This window comes from Diabrotica virgifera, chromosome 6 (assembly GCF_917563875.1).
Source record: "Diabrotica virgifera virgifera chromosome 6, PGI_DIABVI_V3a".
Classification (NCBI taxonomy): Eukaryota; Metazoa; Arthropoda; class Insecta; order Coleoptera; family Chrysomelidae; genus Diabrotica; species Diabrotica virgifera.
The window spans coordinates 145,242,014-145,264,362 of record NC_065448.1 but is presented as its reverse complement, the minus strand read 5'-3'; the positions used below and the strand labels follow the sequence as shown (position 1 = coordinate 145,264,362).

At 31.5% G+C, this 22,349-nt stretch overlaps 1 protein-coding gene across 5 annotated transcripts in view; it reads left to right on the top strand.

The window, feature by feature from the left end:
- LOC114338265 (colorectal mutant cancer protein) overlaps positions 1–22,349 on the top strand; it is a 619,539-nt gene that overhangs the window by 365,800 nt on the left and 231,390 nt on the right. The gene's annotated exons all lie outside the window — the stretch shown is intronic.

Here is a 22,349-nt window from a genome sequence, read left to right as displayed (position 1 = left end):
GGTTATGGAAAAAGCTTTAAAATGACGTATTACAAAGTTTGATATACTCCTTTATTGTTAATATAATTGCGAAAAAGGTGGGAATTGCAAAAAAAAATATTTTCTCAATAACTGTTGTAAAAATTAGTGTACAGCTTTGAAATTTTTGTCAAATGAGGGTTGTTTGGTGCTTAATATGTGATAAAAATTTCAAAGCGATTCATTCAATTGTTTAAATTTTATTCAAATTGTTTATCACAGAGAGCATTTTTTTGCAATAACATAAGTCAGAAAAAAATTACCTTAGAACCATTCCACAGGTGTCAAATGAAAGAGCATGAGCTGCATTTTCAACATGGTTTAAAAAAGTGAATAAAAAATGCATTTATTAGTAATAAATAATTATGCAAAAGTATCGTCAATTTTTCTTTATAAACTTTTTGAATACCTTTTTCCAAAAAAATTAACTTTTTTACCCTGTTTTAAGTGCACAACTACCAAGTAATGTTATCTATATCATAATTGATAAAAAATTGTAATAAATATGTATAAGTTCTTATATAACAAAATAAAAAGTTTATAAGGAAAAATTTACGATACTTTTGCATAATTATTTATTACTAATAAATGCATTTTTTATTCACTTTTTTTAAACCAAGTTGAAAATATAGCTCATGCTCTTTCATTTGACATCTGTGGAATGGTTTGAACGTCATTTTCTTCTGACTTATGTTATTGCAAAAAAAATGCTCTCTGGGATAAACAATTTGAATAAAATTTAAACAATTGAATGAATCGCTTTGAAATTTTTATCACGTATTAAGCACCAAAGAACTTTTATTTGACAAAAATTTCAAAGCTGTACACTAATTTTTACAACAGTTATTGCGAAAATAATTTTTTTTGCAATTCCGACCTTTTTTCGCAATTATATTAACAATAAATGAGTATATTATCAAACTTTGTAATACGTCATTTTAAAGCTTTCTCCATAATCTCGAAGATATTTGTACTAAAAAAACCATAAGTTTCCCTGTTTTCCATTGATTTGAAAAAAAAAAGTGAAAAATGCCATTTTTTGACACTTAGTTGTTTATAAATAAAAATGGCCTCCAGATCCTACGCAGGAAATAGTTACAATTTGCTCTTATAGGATTACCTGTCGAAAAAACGCTTCAGTACCCTGGCTGTTCGAGTGTCATGAAAAAAACCTTATTATAATATTGTTTTATCTTATCTATGCTATTTTATTTTGCATAAAATGAAACAGAATTGCAAGGCCGTAAGTACGATGTTGGGGGCCCAGGGGCAAACGTGATCTTGGGGCCCCCACCGGGGGGTCTGGGTTTACTCCACAGCGGAAGGGGAGATTAGGAAAAATGTTTGATATTTAACCCCCTGAAAACTCATTTTCATGCATTCCATGACTGAAATTTCTTGCACCTACATATTGCTATTTTAGTTACATCTTCATCTGTATCTGATATTGCGGACGGATCATCAACGAATGCGTTCGTTCGCTACAATGGTCTTATTTTGTAGCGAACAAATAACGAATTCGTTCCTTCGTTTGTTAGTTCGTTCATGTTCGCTTTGATTTAAATGCACCTTAAGCAACTGCAGTGTTGCCAAACGAGCCAAACACACTCAGTGAAGCTAGTCAGTGTACTGGTGGGACTGATCCTAATGTGCTCATTCCATCCAGGGCCACGCCATCCACGTGTGCAAGGTGTGCAGCGCCCCCCGTTTCCAGCGTTTTCACCCCCTCTTGAAGGTGAAAAAATATTCGTCCAAAGAAAGTCAGGAAATGGATAAATTGGCTAATTTTAAGTAACTTTTGTTCTATAGAGTTTTTTCACTAAGTCAATACTTTTCGAGTTATTTAGCAGTGAATATGTTCATTTTTTCAACAAAATAACCACGCTCTTAGACGGTTTGTCGCAAATAACTCAAATAGTAAGTATTTTGTCGAAAAAACATTCTTAGCAAAAATATAACCTGTAAAAAATTTAAAAAAATGGTGTACATGTCACGTCTTTACACCTAGTAGAAGCAGAGTTATAGCTAATGAAAAATGGGTTCATGTTTGTCAAATTCCAAATGGAATACTTTAACGTGAAATAACCAAAAATGAAGCAGATTTCGGGGAAAACTCATTACAACTTATTTAAAGTGTTTAAAAAAGCTTCATTTTTGTTTTATAAAAAAAATTTCTAGCATCAAAATTAAACAAGTTGCGCTCAAAATAAAGTTAGTCCCTTTTGGTTTTGGTAAAAAAATCGAGAAAATCACCCCCCAATTAGTATCTTAAATGAACTTAATCGTTACGACTTCACAAGTTTCTTGACTCGTGTATATATTGTTTATATGATCTGTAAGTTTCATCGGTTCCAAGTCCTTATTATTGAAAGGGCTATAGTTAAAAAGGGTTGAACGAGTCACTGATCACGAATGTATGCAAATTTAGAAACACCAAATCTTAATCAATTTTTGTCTAACAGAAAAACAAAAAAATACATGATATTCAGAAAAGCAAATCTGACTTTTTTGTTTTTCGAGATTTTTGGTATCTCTAACAATTTTTAAGTTATTTTGAAAAGAAGCATATTTTTCAAAATTTAAGTTTTTAAAAATTTTACTTTGAAACCAAATTTTTTCAAAAATAAGCACTGTGAATCGATGAAACTTACAGATCATATAAACACAACATAAGTAAAATAATTTGTGGAGCGGTAACGATTAATTTAATTTAAGTTGCTAATTAGGGGGTGGTCTTCCCAATTTTTTTTTGCAAAAACAAAAGGGACCAACTTTATTTTGAGCGTAACTTGCTTAAATTTAATGCTAGAAACTTTTTGTAAAAACAGAAATAAAGCTTTTTTTAAACACTTTAAAAAAGTTTTAATAGGTTTTCCCCAAAAAGTGCTTAAATTTTTGGATATTATACGTCGAAATACATATTCGATTTGAAATTTGGTGAATATGAATATATTTTTCATTGGCTATAACTTTGGTTCTACGAGATCCAGAGACTTAACGTGTACACCATTTTTTTTACTTTTTTATAGGCTATATTTTTGCTAAGAACGTTTTTTTCGACAAAATACTTACGTTTTGAGTTATTTGCGAAAAACCGTCTAAAAATGTGGTTATTTTGTTGAAAAATGAACATATTCACTTGCAAATAACTCGAAAAGTGTTGACTTGGCGAAAAAGCTGTATAGAACAAAAGTTACTTAAAATTAGTCAGTTTACCCATTTCCGGACTTAGTTTGGACATATATTTTTTCACCCCAGAGAGGGGGGTGAAAGTCACCCTCAGGGCAAAAGCACACATCGGCACAATATCACTTTTTTTCTTTGACATGTAAGCTATACGTATGCCAAATTTCATGTCAATCCAAGCGGTTCTTTAAAATTTAGAGCAAAAACCGTGAAAGAATGGACTATTACTCTCTACTTCATTATAGGACTTGAGCCCAGGGTTGCTTTTACTTGGGGATAAAAGCCGACCTTTCTCGGGGGTAAAAAACACTGGGGTTCAAGATAAGATAAGTCAAGAAATGGACAAATTGACTAATTCTAAGCTACTTTTGTTCTATAGAGTTTTTTCACTAAGTCAATACTTTTAAAGTTATTTGCGAGAGAAAATTTTATTTTTCAACAAAAAACCACGTTTTCAGACAAATAACTCACAAAGTAACTATTTTATCGAAAAAATATTGTTATAAAAATATAGCCTATACAAAATCGAATAAATGGTGTATTTATGAAGTTTATTGATCCAGTAAAAACAAAGTTGTAGTTCATGAAAAATAGGTTCTTATTTATCAAATTCCATTTCGAATATTTCAACGTGAAATAACAAAACAATGAAGCACTTTTCGGGGAATACTCATCAAAACTTATTTAAAGTATTTAAAAACAGCTTTATTTTTATTTTTTATAAAAGTTTCTAGCATTAAAACTAAGCGAGTTAAGCTCAAAATAAAAGTAAAAAATCGTGACAATCTTCTAATTAGCATCCTAAATTAAATATTGATCATTACCGCATTTAAAATTACATTTTCTACTCTCATACTTTAATATCAATTATGATTTCACTACCTGTATCATAATGAGCTTCATTATGATACAGATTTTCATTATGATACACATGTTTAACCAATAAAATCGCGAGATAACATTTGCAATGAAGGTGGCACATGTGCAGTGACCAATGTCGAGTCAATTACATACGCTTTGACAGTTCTTAATATGTAAACAAACTGACTAAGTTAAAAATTAAATCGCTTTAACAAAATATTTAAAGACTATAGGGATATTGAAAATGTGTCCTTAAGGGGGGGGGGGGGGTATAGTTTGAAATATTTAATTTTTCAAATAAAAATGCACACTTTCAAGAATACTCGCTGAAAATTTCAGATTGCTCGGAGTAAAATTACCCGAGATACAGAGTGTTGAATATCCCTACCTTCGACCCGCTTTGCCGCGGCTTCGCGCCAGCACGCTTGAGCGTAGTGAGAAACGTTAAACAACTGTTCACCTTCTCTTTTGTAGATTACTCCGCAAGTCAAAAAACATATTCCAATGTTCATCACTTTACGATTTGGCAGACAAATAAGAAGATGAAAATGCAGTTGTCAAAAATTTAAACGCATTTTTCTCAAAACTGCTTTTTCAAATGCGGTGGACATTGTAACTGAAAAACCACTTGACCGATGTACCTGAAATTTTGCATAGATTTTCTTTAGACATTTCGTGAGGTAACAACATCGAGATATTTTTCGTTTTGTGCTTATTGTTTGTTCAACAATATTAAATCTGTTGGTTTTCACAAAATTTTTATCAAAAATTTCATATTTTTGACATCTGAGTGATACAAAAAATTCAAAAATCATTAAAAATAAAAAAACTCGACGTTGTTACCTCGTGAAATTCATAAGCTAATTAAATCTTTTTGAATTTTTTGTTTCGTATGATCCAGTGATGAGATCTGATGTCCACCGCAAAATCCATTTTTTTTGAGCTGCCTGTCAAAATTTGCCACCAATGACTTATTTTTCAATATTTTGGATTGAATTTTTTCTTAAATATTCTTTGAATTGTACTTAATACGTTTGTTTAATTTAAAAATAAAATAAATCTACCATAGCTTCGAAAAAAATTCACAAAAATGTGATTGATATGTTGATTTCAAACCATACCCCCCCTTAAATTCATTTTAATAATTGTAATATTGAAAATATAAATGCTTCAACAAAATAATTAATTCAACAATGTAGGTAATTACTTAATTTTTTTGCGTTACAAAATTAATACATTTGAATATATTTTTTGTTGTGATTGATCATAGAAAAAATCATGTACACAACTTACGTATCCATTATGAAGCTCGTATTCTATAGAAAACTTGACGCTACGCGGCTCGTTTCGTATAGGTCATACTCGCATTATAATGACCATCATTAAATGCTCGTTGCATAATATACTAATTATAAATATGTAAGTTTGACCGGCTCGAAGAGCTTATTTTTAAAAAAATTTGGTATAGTAAAAAAAGATTTATTATTTTGAAAACAATGCTTTTTTAAAAAAACCTTGAAGAATATTATAGCCCAATAAATGACCGGTTTGGAGTGTAATTTCCAGGGGCAACTCCGAATTGCATCAAAATTTGGATTTAGGTTCTACTTACCCTCCACTTCAAAGTTGAATTTGTGCCGTTGCGTTGGTTGCTTTTACTTGGAGGGTGACATTTACCCCTTCTCGGGGGGTGAAAAACGCGTGTTTAAAATAAGGAAATGGATAAATTGACTTATTTTAAGCACTTTTTGTTCTATAAAGTTTTTTACGTAAGTCAATACTTTTCGAGTTATTCGCGATTTAAAATGTTGATTTTTCGACAAAAAAACTACGTTTTCAGACAGTTTTCCCCAAATAACTCAAAAAGTAAATATTTTATCGAAAAAAATATTTTTAGCAAACGTGTAGCCTATAAAAAAATGAAAAAAACGGTGTACCAGTAAAGTCTACAAATTGAGTAGAAGCAAAGTTGTAGCTCATGAAAAATACGTTCTTATTCGTCTAATTGCAAATCGAATATTTCAACGCGAAATCAACGAAGAAATAAGCGTTTTTCAAGAAAACCTTATTAACATTTTTAAAGTATCGAAGAAAAGCTTATTATTTGTTTTTTACAAAAGTTTGCAGCATCAAAAATAAACGAGTTACACTGAAAAAAAAAAGTTGGCCCCTTTTTTTTTGTAAAAAAAAATCGTGAAAACCTCCCTCTATTTAGCACCCTAAATGAAATTAATCGTTTGGCTTTACCATCTATTTTAACTGTATGTGTATTCATACCTATTCTGTAACTCATTTCGATGATAGAAGTCAGTAAAATCGAATAGAAGTGACCAAGTCGAATAGAAATAGTCCAAATCCGTATTCCATAACTACTTCGGAATCTCTACAATCGTAATGTGAATAGAAATCACTTCGACAGCATTTACCCTGTCGAGATGAGATTCCGATTATCGGAATTGTGGTTGACGCAAGCGCATTTTGTTTTGTTTTGACGTTTATATTTTATATATAAAAATAATTAATTACATACTACTTATTTATAATTATTTATAGTATTTGTACCTTTTTTTAGCTGCTTAATTTTTAGTCTGTGGTGTTATTTGTTTAGAGAACTATATATATTTCATTTAGACATGTTGTACGTACGAGTATGAATAATTGGACCTAACCTTATTTATTTGCTACTTGGCGTCTGAATGTTTCCCATTCACATTGTTGCCATATTTTGTTCGTATATTTCTTGTACAATTGCAATCAATGGTATAATGCACAAGAATAGCTTGATAAATAAATATTATACCAGTATACTTGTATATTTATCAGTCAACGCTCATAGCCTGAACAAATTATAGAAAAGATGCCATTTTTGGGAAAAGTTGTTTAGCAGTTATTTCAACTGAAATCGAATCTTAAAGATTGCATATTATTAGTAATATCAATTTTAAATAATTTATTAATAATAATGAATTAATAACATCAATTTAAATATCTTTGATTTAAAAGCATTTATACTTCTTATCTTCACTTATCTTTTTTATTTATCAGTTTATCTTCTTTTTTATATCAATTTTAATTAACTTTAATTTAAAACCATTTATCCTCTTTTAAGCTTTTTGCATCCAGTATTTACACGAATATTTTATTTACTTCTCAAAACTTTGAGGATAGTATGAAGAAAGTATGAAAACATTGAGGAAATGGCAACGGTGTCATATCTCAAGTAACAAAATAGGTCACAGAACACAATTTCGCTGGTTACTGCGCGGCTGCCACCTCCTCAGAACCGCGTGAAATAGAAGTCAGAGATTCCGATTACGATATGAGTTACAGAATACCGATCCAAACACAAAAATGACGCGATAGATATCAAACATTCCGATTTTGGGTAATTACGATTCGACTTGGTCATTTCTATTCGATTTGTTAAAAGTTACAGAATAGGGCTGATTGTTTATATGATCTGTAAGTTTGATTGGTTTGAAGTCCTTATTTTTGAAAACATTTGGTTTTATATTAAAAATAAATTTTCTAAAAATTTTTGAAAAATTTCATTTTTTCAAAATAACTTAAAAAGTATTAGTGATAAGAAAAATCTTAAAAAGTAAAAAATGTCGGTTTTGCTATTATAAATATGCTAGTTTCATTTTGTTTCTCCGTAAGACAAAAATTGGTTAAGATATGGCTGTTCAAAATTTGCATACACTCGTGATTAGTGACCCATTCAAGTTTTCTCAATTATAATTCTTTCAAAAATAAACACTTTAAACCGGTGAGACTGGCAGATCATATAAAAAATAGATAGGTAAGTAAATTGTTTGTAAAGCGGTAGCGATTAATTTCATTTGGGGAGCTAAACACGGCGAGATTTTCATGATTTTTTACAAAAAAAAAAGAGGGCCAACTTTATTTTGAGCATAACTCGCTTATTTTTAATGCTAAAACTTTTGTTAACAATTAAAGCAAAGCTTTTTATAAACACTTTAAAAAAGTTTAAATGGGTTTTTCCCGAAAAGTGCTTAATTTTTCGGTGATTTCACCTTGAAATATTCGATTTGGAATTAGACGAATAAGAACGTATATTTCATGGGCTACAACTTTGTTTTTATTTGATTGATACACTTTACTGATACACCATTTTTTTGGGTTTTTTATAAGCTACACTTTTGCTAAGGATATTTTTTTCGATAAAATATTTACTTTTTGAGTTATTTGCGAAAAACGTCTGAAAACGTAGTTTTTTGTCGAAAAATCAACATTTTAAATGGCAAATAAGTCGAAAAGTATTAACTTAAGTAAAAAACTCTATAGAACAAAAGTTGCTTAAAATTAGTCAATTAATCCATTTCTGATCTTATCTTGAACGTATGTTTTTTCACCCCCGAGAAGGGGTGACTGTCACCCCCCAAGTAAAAGCAACCAACGGCACAATTTCAACTTTGAAGTGGAGGGTAAGTAGAACCTACATCCAAATTTTCATGCAATTCGGAGTTGCCCCTGAAAATTACATGGTATCGCCGAATTTCCCGTTCATATACTGGGCTATTAGTGATTCGAAAAATCTTGTAAGAGTAACAAAATGTAGCTTTTGCTTTTTGAATATTTTGGATGTTTCTGTTTTTATGTAAGACAAAAATTGGTTAAGATATGTCTGTTCAGCGTTTGCATACACACTCCTGATTAGTGATACGTTCAAGCCATTTCAACTACAACCCTTTTAAAAATAAGGTTTAAAAAATAATTTAAACTATCTTCTTGCCCTTAATAAAGCCTACAAGATGATTTCTTAAGCATTTCATAGTGTCACATGAAGTAGAGGGTATGAGGAACCTAAATCCAAATTTTAATGTAATTAGGGGTTGACACGGAAAATTACACGGTATCGCCGTATATTACGTTCATTTACTGGGCTAATAATGGCGTTTTGGTTTGTTTCTTACTTACATTTTGTGAGACTTAACAACACGTCTTAAAAATTAGGACAATTACCGGTAAAAGTAGATAATTGAAGTCGGCTCTGGTAATTGTATACAATTACCAATTATTCACTTTTACCGTAACATTTATACTTAAAGCTAAAGCTGTGTGCTGTACAACCAGTTTTCGTCAATAAGCAAAATATATTTTAGTTCTCTACAATATTTTTACAAAAACAAAAAAAAACAATTCTACCTTTATTAAAATCCTCATTTCGATTTTTTAATATTCAACCCAGTTTTCTACTTCATACAATAAAATTAGAATGCTACAATAGCAAATTCTTTAGTATTAAAAGGCAGAAAGTCTATCCCTAAGAGGATATTACCAAGTTAATGTTCCATTTATATAAGAAGAAATCTCATTTTAAGAGCAAGAAGGTCCGGAAAATATTTTATAGTCCTGTTCATAGCGAATTTTCTACGAAAGCCCGTTACGTGGAAACTTTTCTACCAGCTTGCGAAAGAAATAACTTTTACGGGAATCATAAACTGGGACAGGAATTTTCTTAATCATACATGTAGATTAGAGCAAAAGCGATATCTGATGAAGGATAGAGCGCTTATACCTCATTATTTACAACAGACAGGCCAGTTAGTGGAGAAGGGGATCTTAGCAATTTTGTTGTCACTGAATAGTGCTGATGAATATTTTTTAATACAACACAAGTGCCATATTTATTAATAAATTCGTTATACTAGTTTCGTACTTTCTTCGCTTGAGAAGGGTTGGTTTTGACGTACGTGATGGGTACTTTAACACCTGAATAGTTACATTGAGTTTCTTAGTAATAAATTACATTGAGTTTATTATAAGCCTTGTAAACATTTAGATAACATTAGTTTTTTGCCCACAATAAAAGCACACAAGGGAAAGAAACCATTTAAATTATTGATGGATTCGACCGTTACTTAATGGAAGTAAAACACTGAAAACGTTTTTTTTCTATACTTCCACAAAATTTATTATAACTAAGTGACTACAGCTGTTTCGGCGGAGTGCCTTTCTCAAGTGATATAGTTTACAATGTGTTTGCCTTTTTAAGTCTTTAACTGAAGAGGTTGAGGAGTGGGGAGCTGTTTGTCTCGAGTTGGTCATTCAGAATTATATCTGTATTTTTCAGTTTATTAATGTCCCTTTTTTAGAATCTATGGAAATTAATAAACTGAAAAATACAGATATAATTCTGAATGACCAACTCGAGACAAACAGCTCCCCACTCCTCAACCTCTTCAGTTGAAGACTTAAAAAGGCAAACACATTGTAAACTATATCACTTGAGAAAGGCACTCCGCCGAAACAGCTGTAGTCACTTAGTTATAATAAATTTTGTGGAAGTATAGAAAACAAACGTTTTCAGTGTTTTATTGTTAGATTTAAATTATTATCAATTGGCTCTACAATTATTTGTGGATCTTGGCCTGCTCGCAGAGAAGCCGCCACATCTGTCGATTCCTAGGAATTTCCTTGCATTTTCTCGCCCTTAGAATCCCAAGGTCTTCTCCACATCATCAATCCATCTTCTACGCGGTCGTACTCTACTTCCTCTATACTCTAGATTTGAGGATCTCAATCTCTTCGTCTTCTGCTTCTTCTTTTTCTTGTAATAGGACTATGTCCTGTTTCTTCTGTTACAGTCTCTGCTGCGATCCGGAGCTCCACCTCTCGTACCATCGTTTTTTGGGTCTTATCATGGGCCGCTTGGTGTTCGGCTTCTGTGTCTTCGCCCATTGCGCCATACGTTCAGGGTCCATCCGATCTACGTGGTCTCTCCACATGCGTCGTCGTCCTCTTGTCCATCTCACTACGTCTTGAACGCCTAGCTCTCTCAATGTGTCTTCGATTCGTATTCTATCTCTGAGTGTGATACCTCTTATGGATCTTAGGGTTTTCATCTCTGTTGTTCTCATTATTTGTTTGGTCTTTGTTGTCTCGGCCCTTGTCGCAGCTGCGTATGTCAGTACGGGTCTAACACATGTCTTATAAATGCGGACTTTGCTTTCGGTGCTCATATATTTATTCCGCCAGATTATATCCCTCAGGAAACCAGATATTCTCGCTGCTTTCGTTGCCTGCTGTTTTGTTTCTTGCCACAGATGCCTGTGGCTAGATATTTCCACACCCAAGTATCTACAATCCATTACCTGTTCGATTATATGGTCGTCCACTACTAATTTACATCTAATTGGGTTCATGGATATTACCATCGATTGGGTTTTCTCTGTGGATAGTGTCAGGTTATACTTTTCGGAGGTTATTTTAAATTTTTGTAGAAGGCGTTGTAAGTCATCTTCGTTTTCGGCTACAGTGAAATCTCGATTATCCGCCAGGGCACCGGACCAAGGGTATGACGGATAATCGAAAAGACGGTTAACAGAACATTAATAAAGATTAAAAATTCATGATACAATTTTCAAATTTTATTTGCAAGCTTTGTTCGACAATATAAGAGGGATTTGTGTTCGTACAATCGAATCAATTTGGTTTAAAATATTCTGTAATCTTTTTTGTTTTACTGTTGCCCTCACATTTTGCAACCGCTGAATTTCTTAATCGGCCTAAGGACATGTAATCTACTTTATTGGCTTCTTCTTGTCAATAATTTCACTCGATGAATTTTTGCGTGTGCGATGCAGCTTCTCTAGCTTCTTTACGCAAATATCTGCCAGCTGCAACAGCGTCATCGACATCCCCACCGTCAAATTCCAAGTCTGTGTTAGCTTGTGAACTGAATCTGTTTCCTCCACTTCTGTTGCCATTTCAACGATTTCATCATCTGTCAGAAATCAGCAAATTTCGTTTGGCTTATAGCAGCACTTAAACAAAATGAATTGGTGACTCAATTTTTGCTTATGTAGTCAATACAACTTATGGATGGATTTTACGGTTAACAGAGGTGACGGTTAATGGAGAGACGGATAATCGAGGTTCCACTTAAGTTTGCTTCATCTGCGTAGCAAAGTATTCTCATGGTTCGGTTACCCATTTTGTATACCTGATTCATTTTGTTAACACTACCTATAACTTCATACATTATTAAATTAAATAGGCGTGGACTGAGGCTGCCCCCTTGTCTAATGCCGACATTGATTTTGATTTGTTCGGAATGTTCCGTGAGCCCGTGTGATTTTTATTCGTGTTTTGTTGGATCTATTGAGCCCTTTGATTATATTTCTATACCTCTGACCTATGTTTTTCTTTCCAAGGATAGTGAGCACGCCCTTCAATCGTACTCTGTCGAATGCCTGTTTCAGATCTACAAAGCATGTGAACAATCTCTTCTTGTAGTCATTATCTAACATCGTAGCAATGTATCCAGCCTATCTTAGTCTCTGTACCTGAATAAATTTCACAATATCTGGATCTGTGTATATATTGTATACACTGTGTCCGTAAAGTATGGAACAAATTATTTTTTAGCTAAACAGAGCATTTTAAGAAATAATCCTGAAACACGTCGATTTTTGATTTTAATTTACCGTATTTTAAAATAATATTCTAATATACAGGGTGAATTACTTTCGAGTAATGACGTCACCGTCATTTTTTTTAAATAGAACACCCCCATTTTGTCTCAATTTTCGGATCACTCTAGCTGAGCTGATTCCAAAAATGTATCACATGTTGATTCAAATTGGTACAGGGTGGACAAAAATACAATAGTTTGTGTGTGTTCATAAAGTAACGCGTTAGTTAAATTAACAATATTATCAAAAATACTTATTGTCTAGCGGACAGAATATGATGAAATACATGACTTTATAAATGTTCGAACTGCAGCCCTTGCTGTATTTGACAGTAACCCAAACGTTGTACAAATTCTTGTTGAACCTTGTTTATTGTGTCTTGAGAAATATTGTTTATTGCTGTCCGAATTCTCTGTTTTAATTCTTGAATATTTGCTGGTTTCGTTTGATACACAACATTCTTCAGATGGCCCCACATAAAATAATCCAAAGGATTGAAATCTGGTGACCTGATATTGTTAATTTTACTAACGCGTTACTTTATGAGCACACACAAAACTATTGTATTTTGTCCACCCTGTACCAATTTGAATCAATATGTGATAAATTTTTGGAATCAGCTCAGCTAGAGTAATCCGAAAATTGAGACAAAATGGGGGTGTTCCATTTAAAAAAAAATGACGGTGACGTCATTACTCGAAAATAATTCACCCTGTATATTAGAATATTATTTTAAAATACGGTAAATTAAAATCAAAAATCAACGTGTTTTAGGATTATTTCTTAAAATGGTCTGTTTAGCTAAAAAAGAATTTGTTCCATACTTTACGGACACAGTGTATATGTGTTGGTATAACTTATAATATTTTAAATTATGGCCAGAATAAGATACCAAAACTGTGCAGTTAATTGTTGGAAGATGTCTTTAAGAGACTACTGTCGTTAGAATGAGATTAAAATCATCTGGGATACGCTGACGATGGAATTCGTAAAGCTTTCACAAAAACAGGAAAGTATCGAAGGTTTAAAAAAATTTAAGTTGAAGTCAACTTGGATCATAAACTTTTTAAAATAACATGAATATAGAAAGATACCTACCTATAAATGTTAAATAGTCAGTTATTTTATTTCCTTGATGACCTAGCAATAGCTTATTCTTCTACGGCATTTTCCCATTATGAGTTCGCCGGTTTAACCCTTCACAAATTTCTATCTTCTATTCCAAAAATGTATCGCAAACTCCTTTAAATTGGATTTGCGATGCAATGATATAAATATGAGAACTTGCACAATTATTGTTTGATTCAAAAACAAACTTTAAGAATGGTCTAATAAATATGAATTTACATCGTAAAATAAAATCGAAAAAACTAAAATTAACTAAACCATAAGGAGGCGGAAAAATTATTATGGTTTCAAGTTTATTTTTCGGGTGTAACTAGTATTATGCACTGGTATTATGCAAAAAATTATATTGCACCGCAGAATTAAAATGCGTTTATCTCGAAATAGTTGAGTTTAGAAAGATGAATGCAGTATACCTTTTTTAAGTAAAAATATTAAGAGAATACAAGTTTTGATTCAAAAAATATGTAGAGTGGGTGGATAAAAAAAATTAACGTATTAAATGAGCGCTGAAAGACGTATGTGGCGCCCTCTGGGTAAGACATCATTTTTGGTAGCGAATGTAGATTTCTCGTCCCAAAAAAAGCGCCTACCAAATTTCGTGTTGTTATTTCATGCCGGTCAGGGGAAATATTCAAGAATAAATAAAATAAAAGTTTAACTTTGACACCCTGTATTTCGGTTATTATCAATTTCGTACTAAGGTAAGTTAGCTTAAATCGACCTATTTTAAACTAAGGAATCTTAGGTTAAGCTATGGCCCATTCTTTACCAAACACCCTTATAAATGTATCAACAAAATAATTAATTTAATTATACAGATAATTTAATAGTCTAGGCGCCAGAGGGGTCACCGTGTCATATTCAATTCTGATGGACAAACTCAACGGTTTCTTATAGATTTTTGGCTGCTGATTACGAATTTCGAGGGGGAATTTCGATCCGAGTGGTCAAAAAATTGTTATAAACAATTTAATTGTTTATGAATTGTTTATAAGGCTCTGGCTCATAAACTAAAAGAGATAAAAACAATGTTTCACATAAAATTTGTTCCTTAATAAAAAACGAAGAAAAAACCGTTTACTAAAGTTAAATCTAACAATTAGAACTCAAGATATTGTAAAATTAGTGCACAATGCAAATTGCAAATTGCAAAATAAGTATTTTTCGAAGCTTTATCGATCGTAACTCGGCTTCTACGCATGCAAATAAGTCTTAGAAGGTATCGTTTTAAAGCCTAATTAACAGGCTTTCAAACAAAGTTTGTTAAATTATTTGATCTTCATTTATTTGAAAGTTATACCCGTTTGAAGTTACAATTTTCTTAAAAATATTGTGCATTAATTTGTTTATAAAGGTTTCAAGCAAATTTGAGCTAAAAACATTTATATTTTAATGAACAATAATGATAGAAAAACTCAAAAGGAACAATTTGAGGTTATGTAAATATTCATATAAGTTTATTTTTGGCCAAGATGTTGATATTTTAATGGCGCGCGCTATGAGGCGCAAGATCGGCTCACCGCTTAAAGGTTTACGCGCTAACTTCTCGATGCAAATTATAATTTCTATGTATACATACGTTATCTTCATTTTTCATTTTTGAGGATCCTAATAAAATTTTATCATATAATTCTTATAATTAAATCATCATACTTTACCTCGTATCACCTTTCATTCTATTTACTTTGTCTTCTATTTTTTGCACTAAATGAGAAAAAAACATTAAAAACTAATATTTCAGAAGTATAACTAAAAAGTAAGTTGATATTATTTATTAATACTATTTTTACAAACATTTTTTTTCATGCATATGCAAATCTGCATAGAGATATACAGGGAATATCAGCTTTTTTACATCTGCATAAGTTCTTAGCGAAATTTTAACAGTTACATGGTGGTACAAGTCTGTTCTTGTAGGCAGTAAAACTAAAACTTTTTGAGGCTTCAGGGTCTAATTATCTATATGATATCCATATAAAGTGGATCTAGTTCTTTTGCAGCATCATCAAGGCCCGTCAATTGCGTGTATGCCGCCACATCATAAATGCTCGTTTTATATGCAATGATGATGCTGCAAAAGAACTCGATCCATTTTTATATGGATATCACATATTGGCTCATTTTCATGCGTAGAAGCCGAGTTACGATCGATAAAGCGTCGAAGAATACATACTTACTTGACTGTGAGCCAATCTTGCGCCTCATAGCGCGCCATTTAAATATCGACATCTTAGCCAAAAATAAACTTACGAACATTTTCGTAAGCTCAAATTATTCCTTTTGAGTTGTTTTATCATTATTGTTAATTAAAGTATAAATATTTATAGCTCAAGTTTGCTTAAAACCTTTATAAACAAATTAATGTACAATAAAATTATAACTTCAAACGGGTATAACTTTAAAACAAATGAAGATCAAATAATTTAACGAACTTTGCTTGGAAGCCTCTTAACTAAGCTTTAAAAGGATACCTTATAAGGCTCATTTGCATGCGTAGAAGCTGAGTTACGATCGGTAAAGCTTCTAAAAATACTTATTTTGCAATTTGCAATTTGCATTGTGCACTAATTTTACAATATCTTGAGTTCTAATTGTAGGATTTAAGTTTAGTAAACGGTTGTTTCCTCGTTTTTTATTAGGGAACAAATTTTGTTTGAAACATTTTTTTTTATCTCTTTTAGTTTATGAGCCAGAGCCTTATAAACTTTTTTATAAACAATTAAATTGTTTATAACATTTTTTTGACCACTCGGATCGAAATCCCCCCTCGAAATTCGTAATCAGCAGCCCAAAATCCATAAGAAACCGTTGAGCTTGTCCATCAGAATTGAAAATGACACGGTGACCTCTATTTGGCGCCTAGACTATAATTTGTTTGTATTATAAAATAATTACACTTTTATAAAAAAAACTTTTTATAATACCACGTTTTTATTATTTTTTAGGACACAATATAATTTTAAAGGGCCTAGCCGGGTAAGATGGTGAAAAGTGCCCCCAACCCAATCTAAATTCCATATAGGCCACTTTTTAGCACATATAGAGGAACTCACTTTCTGAAATTTTTAGCCCCCTAGGTGGTCACGTGACCCCCCTAGAGCCTAATTAGGCTTTTTATGTTTTTATTTTTTATCTCAGCCGCATTAAGAGCTAGCCAAAAACTTTATTTAAAAAAGTTGTAAGTTTTAAAAAGATCTATATGAAAATTTTTTTTTTTATTTTTTTGGCGGGAAATTCGAATTTTTAGAACAATTTTAAACTTTTAAATAAATCTGAAAAAAAAACTAAGACACTCGTTTTTACGAAAATTAATTATAATGTGTATTTTTGTACAATCTTTCACCCTGAATTTTTTCAGATTTTTAAAGTTGGTGAAACGTACCTTTAAAAATAAAAAACCGCATTTTTTCGGTTTTTTTTTCGTTTTTTTGATACAATTTTATACATATTTTTCAAAAAACTTAACACCGTCACTAGAATAGGTAAAAAACTGAAAAATAATTGGGATTTGCTTCATAAAAATTTTTTGTAACGACATCCATTTTCAAGATACAGGGCGTTGAAGAAAACGAAATTTTACATATTTTTTACGATTTTGCCGAAACGACTGGCAACACTGTAATAAAACTTGGCGGGTTTTAAGAGGTAGTTATTGTGCATGTTTTGACATACAACTAAGGATTTAATATTCATCATTGGCGCGCATAGGGGTAATGGTCTGAACTTTTCAAAGAAAAAAAGATAGTACGCCACTGACATATTTCAAATTAACAATCATTTTTGAATTCCTCATTCAATTTGCAATAAAAATCTATCTTCTCATTTTTTCATACGACGCGCTGTTTTGCTGCAAAAAATAAAATATCTTAACGCTTCCAAAGTATTCGAATTAATTTTGATAATGGATGTATTAGTTTATTATGTATGTAGATGTAGAAACTACTAGAAGTTCGAATACTTTGTAAGGGTTAAGATCTTTTATTTTTTGAATAAAAATGGCGCGTCGTATGAAAAAATAAGAAGATACATTTTTTGTCACAAATTGAACGAGAAATTGAAAAACGATTGTTAATTTGAAATATGTCAGTGGCGTACTATCTTTATTCTTTAAAAAGTTCAGACCATTACCCCTATGCGAGCCAATGATGAATATCAAATCATTAATTGTATGTCAAAATATGCACAATAACCAGCTCTTAAATCCCGCCAAGTTTTATTACAATGTTGCCAGTAGTTTCAGCAAAATCGTAAAATTTTGTTTTCTTCAACGCCCTGTATTTTGAAAATGGATGGCTTTACAAAAAATTTTTATTAAGCAAACCCCAATTATTTTTCAGTTTTTTACCTATTCTAGTGACAGTGTTACCTTTTTTGAAAAATATGTATAAAATTGTTTCAAAATACGAAAAATAAACTGAAAAAATGCGGTTTTTTATTTTTAAAGGTACGTTTCACCAATTTTAAAAGTCTGAAAAAATTCAGGGTGAAAGATTGTGCAAAAATACACATTATAATTAATTTTCGTAAAAACGAGTGTCTTAGTTTTTTTTTCAGAGTCATTTAAAAGTTTAAAATTGTTCTAAAAATTCGAATTTCCCGCCAAAAAATTAAAAAAAAAATTTTTCTTATAGATCTTTTTGGAACTTACAACTTTTTTTAATAAAGTTTTTGGCTAGCTCTTGATACGCCTGAGATAAAAAATAAAAACATAAAAAGCCTAATTAGGCTCTAGGGGGGTCACGTGACCACCTAGGGGGCTAAAAATTTCAGAAAGTGAGTTCCTCTATATGTGCTAAAAATTGGCCTATATGGAATTTAAATCGAGCTGGGGGCACTTTTCACCATCTTATCCGGGTAGGCCCTTTTAATAAAATATTTTTATTTTTGAAAATTTTTATGTAGGTACTGGTAAAGAAACTAGCCAGGCAATTTCAAATATTCATTAGCTATTACGAATGACTAGAAAATTTTACATGACAGGATATCGAAAGTAACGCCGTCTATTGAGAAAACTAGTAGCGCTCTCTTTTGAGAAACGTGAAAACTAATTTTACCATATAAAATTTAAAATGACTTAAGATTTCAAATAAAACTCATGGCATATATATAAAAGCTGTTGAGTATATGTATTGCATTGTCATCGAATTCTGAGCTATTCGCAAAATTTCAGATCTCTAGCTAGTCGGGAAGTATGTTTAGAGACACAAAGAACATTCAAAGTATGTATATAAAAACGTGGTAATACATTTTGAATATGTATATTTTTTGTTGTGAGTGATCATAGAAAAAATCATGTGGACAACTTGCCATTTAATTATCATTATGATGCTCGTATTCTATCCGTCAAATTTGCATGATAATGCGGATCATTAAAGCTCGTTGCATAATATAGATACTATTTGGATTTTTGATCTATTTAATGTCATACGTAAATTGTGCTATAAACCCGTGTTGAGCTGCCCCCCCCCCCCCCACTTGCAAAAATTAAAAAACAAATAGCCCTGATTTATGAGCTATTTATGAGCTCTCATATTCCGCAAATTAAAAATTTTGAGCTCGTTCCACTGAGCAGGAATTTAATATTTTAGTGGGGGGGGGGGCTGAGTCACCCCCCTACTTAAAAATAGGAATATTGTATCGATTTTTGCGGCAGAATTACGAGGTATTTATGAGCTCTTAAAATGATATAGTTTCGATTTTTGAGCTCATCCCCTTCACCCTTAAACAACCCTTTAATTGATTTAACTTAAGAGAAAAATGCTGAGAAAATTTAAAATATACCGTATTGCGGATATAATTCCTATAGTTTATATATTCTAAGAATAAACTATTAAATCACGTGCATTTCGATTATTGAGCTACAACCCCTTAGCAAGAAAACTACCCCATCTTCCCGGCTTAAGAGAGAGTTGTACTTAAAATGCATTAAAATAATTATTTGGCGACTACATATCATTTAATAATTTATGAGCTCCCAAATTACGCGCATTTAGATCAGTAAATTGCAATTTATTTTGTATAGTGCAGTCACTGAAGGTAAAAATCAACGATTACCATCAATTTCGGTGAATCTTCATCGATCTTCACAAAAATTGGTCAGTGGTTAGAGGATACCTCAAGAAACAAAGGTGACATGGTGCCACCTTGCGCCTTTACCCTGAGGGTGGATACCGCCCTTCTCGGGGGTGAAAATTATTTTATAAAAAATAACTGCACAAATCAATAAAAGGACAAATTATAAGCAACATTTGTTATATAAAGTTATTAAAATAAGTCAATACTTTTTAAGAAGTTATTAAAGATCAAAGATTTTAATTATTCGTGAAAAAAATGCATGTTTTGAAGCTTTTTTTCGTAAATCACTGAAAAACTGAAAGTTTTTACAAAAAAGTTAATAGTAGTTTAACTCGTATAGCTTATATTCTAAGAATAAACTCTTAAATCACGCGCATTTCAACTATTGAGCTACAACCCCTTCGCACGAAAACCATCCCATATTCCCGGCTTAAGAGAGAGTTGTAGTTAAAATAATTTAAATTAATTATTTGGCGACTACATATCGTTTAATAATTTATGAGCTTGCAAAATATACGCATCTCAATTATTGAATTGCAATTTTCTTTCTATAGTGGAGTCACTGAAGGTAAAAATCAACTATGACCTTCGATTTAGGTAAATCTCAATTCATTTTCACGAAAATTGTTGAGCGGATAGAGGATACCTCAAGAAATAAAATTAACAATAACAACTTGCGGTTTTAGCCTGGGGTATATGTCACCCCTTCTCGGGGGATTAAAATTACTTTATTAAAAATAACCACACAAATCGAGAGAGGGACAAATTCTAAGCAAAATTTGTTATATAATGTTATTAAAATAAATCAATACTTTTTGAGTTATTAAAGATCAAATATTTTAATTTTTGTGAAAGAAAATGCATGCTTTAAAGCGATTTTTCATAAATGACTCAAAAACTGTAAGTTTTTATAAAAAAGTTTTCATCGCTAAAATTTAAGCTAATAAAAAATATAAATTGCTTACTTAAAAATAATGTTAATTTAAAGTAAGTTATAGGTAATTAAATGTATATTTTTCTGCGACTATTCAAATCTAAGGATTCAAGCTTAAATAACGGGAAAGAGATGAATTTTATGTAACACTTACTAAATACACTGAGCGGCACAAAAAATAGCCACCCCACAAAACGGGTAATTTTTGATGTCGTGAATTTTCTAAATCTGTTATCCGATTTAAGTGATTTTTTTAACATTTTATAGCCTTATTCTTTAACAATGTCGCTGTAATAAAATTATTGCTAGACAGGTAAATGATCATTGTATACCGGGTGTACCAATCAAACTGTGTTTTATTCTCAAAGTTCACCACACCCTGTGTAATATTCTAGCATTTATAAAATATTGAAATTAAAACCCAACTGTAGCCGCAGGTTTTCTTAACATTCTGTTTTTTGATTCATTCGCTTATGTTGGATAATAAAAAAGTTAGGTACTTTAACAACTAGCCATGTTCTTCGTTAATACAGGGTGTTTCTAAATAAGTGCGACAAACTTTAAGGGGCAAATCTGCATCAAAATTTAATGGCCGTTTGCTTTATAAACACATGTCGGCAAATGCTTCGTTTCCGAGATACTGGATGTTGAATTATTTTCTTACAAACTGACGATTTATTTATTGCTCTAGAACCGGTTGAGATATGAAAATGAAATTTGGTAGGTTTTAAGATACAGTTATTGCACATTTTTTGACATGCAATTAAGGATTTTATATTCTCCATTGGCGCCCATACGGGTAATATGACGGGTAATATTACCCGCATGCACGCCAATGGTGAATATAAAATTCTTAGTTTTATGTCAAAAAATGTGCAATAATTGTATCTTTAAACCTACCAAATTTCCTTTTCATATCTCAACCGGTTTTAGAGCAATAAATAAATCGTCAGTTTGTAAGAAAATAATTCAACATCCAGTATCTCGGAAACGAAGCATTTGCCGACATGTGTTTATAAAGCAAACTGCCATTATTTTTTATGCAGATTTGCCCCTTAAAGTTTGTCGCACTTATTTAGAAACACCCTGTATTAATGAAGAACATGGCTAGTTGTTAAAGTACCTAACTTTTTTATTATCCAACATAAGCGAATGAATAAAAAAACAGAATGTTAAGAAAACCTGCGGCTATAGTTGGGTTTTAATTTCAGTATTTTATAAATGCTAGAATATTACACAGGGTGTGGTGAACTTTGAGAATAAGACACAGTTTGATTGGTACACCCGGTATACAATGATCATTTACCTGTCTAGCAATAATTTTATTACAGCGATATTGTTAAAGAATAAGGCTATAAAATGTTAAAAAAATCAATTAAATCGGACAACAGATTTAGAAAATTCACGACATCAAAAATTACCCATTTTGTGGGGTGGCCATTTTTGTGCCGCTCAGTGTACTTGTCAAAGTACTTAGAAATACCTATCAAATGAGCTCCAGAAAAAGTTGATAGCATCAAAATTTATACTCCAAAAATTTTTCCAAAAAAATGATTTTTTTTTAATAACTGTTAATTTTTATGATAACAGGCACATCCAACTATTTGAAAGGTAATTTCAAGAGCTATAAAACTGTATTACATTTAATCTTTCAAATACTTTATTTTTTAGGATAATAGTAAAGGGCTCCTGTTACATTGTTCTCG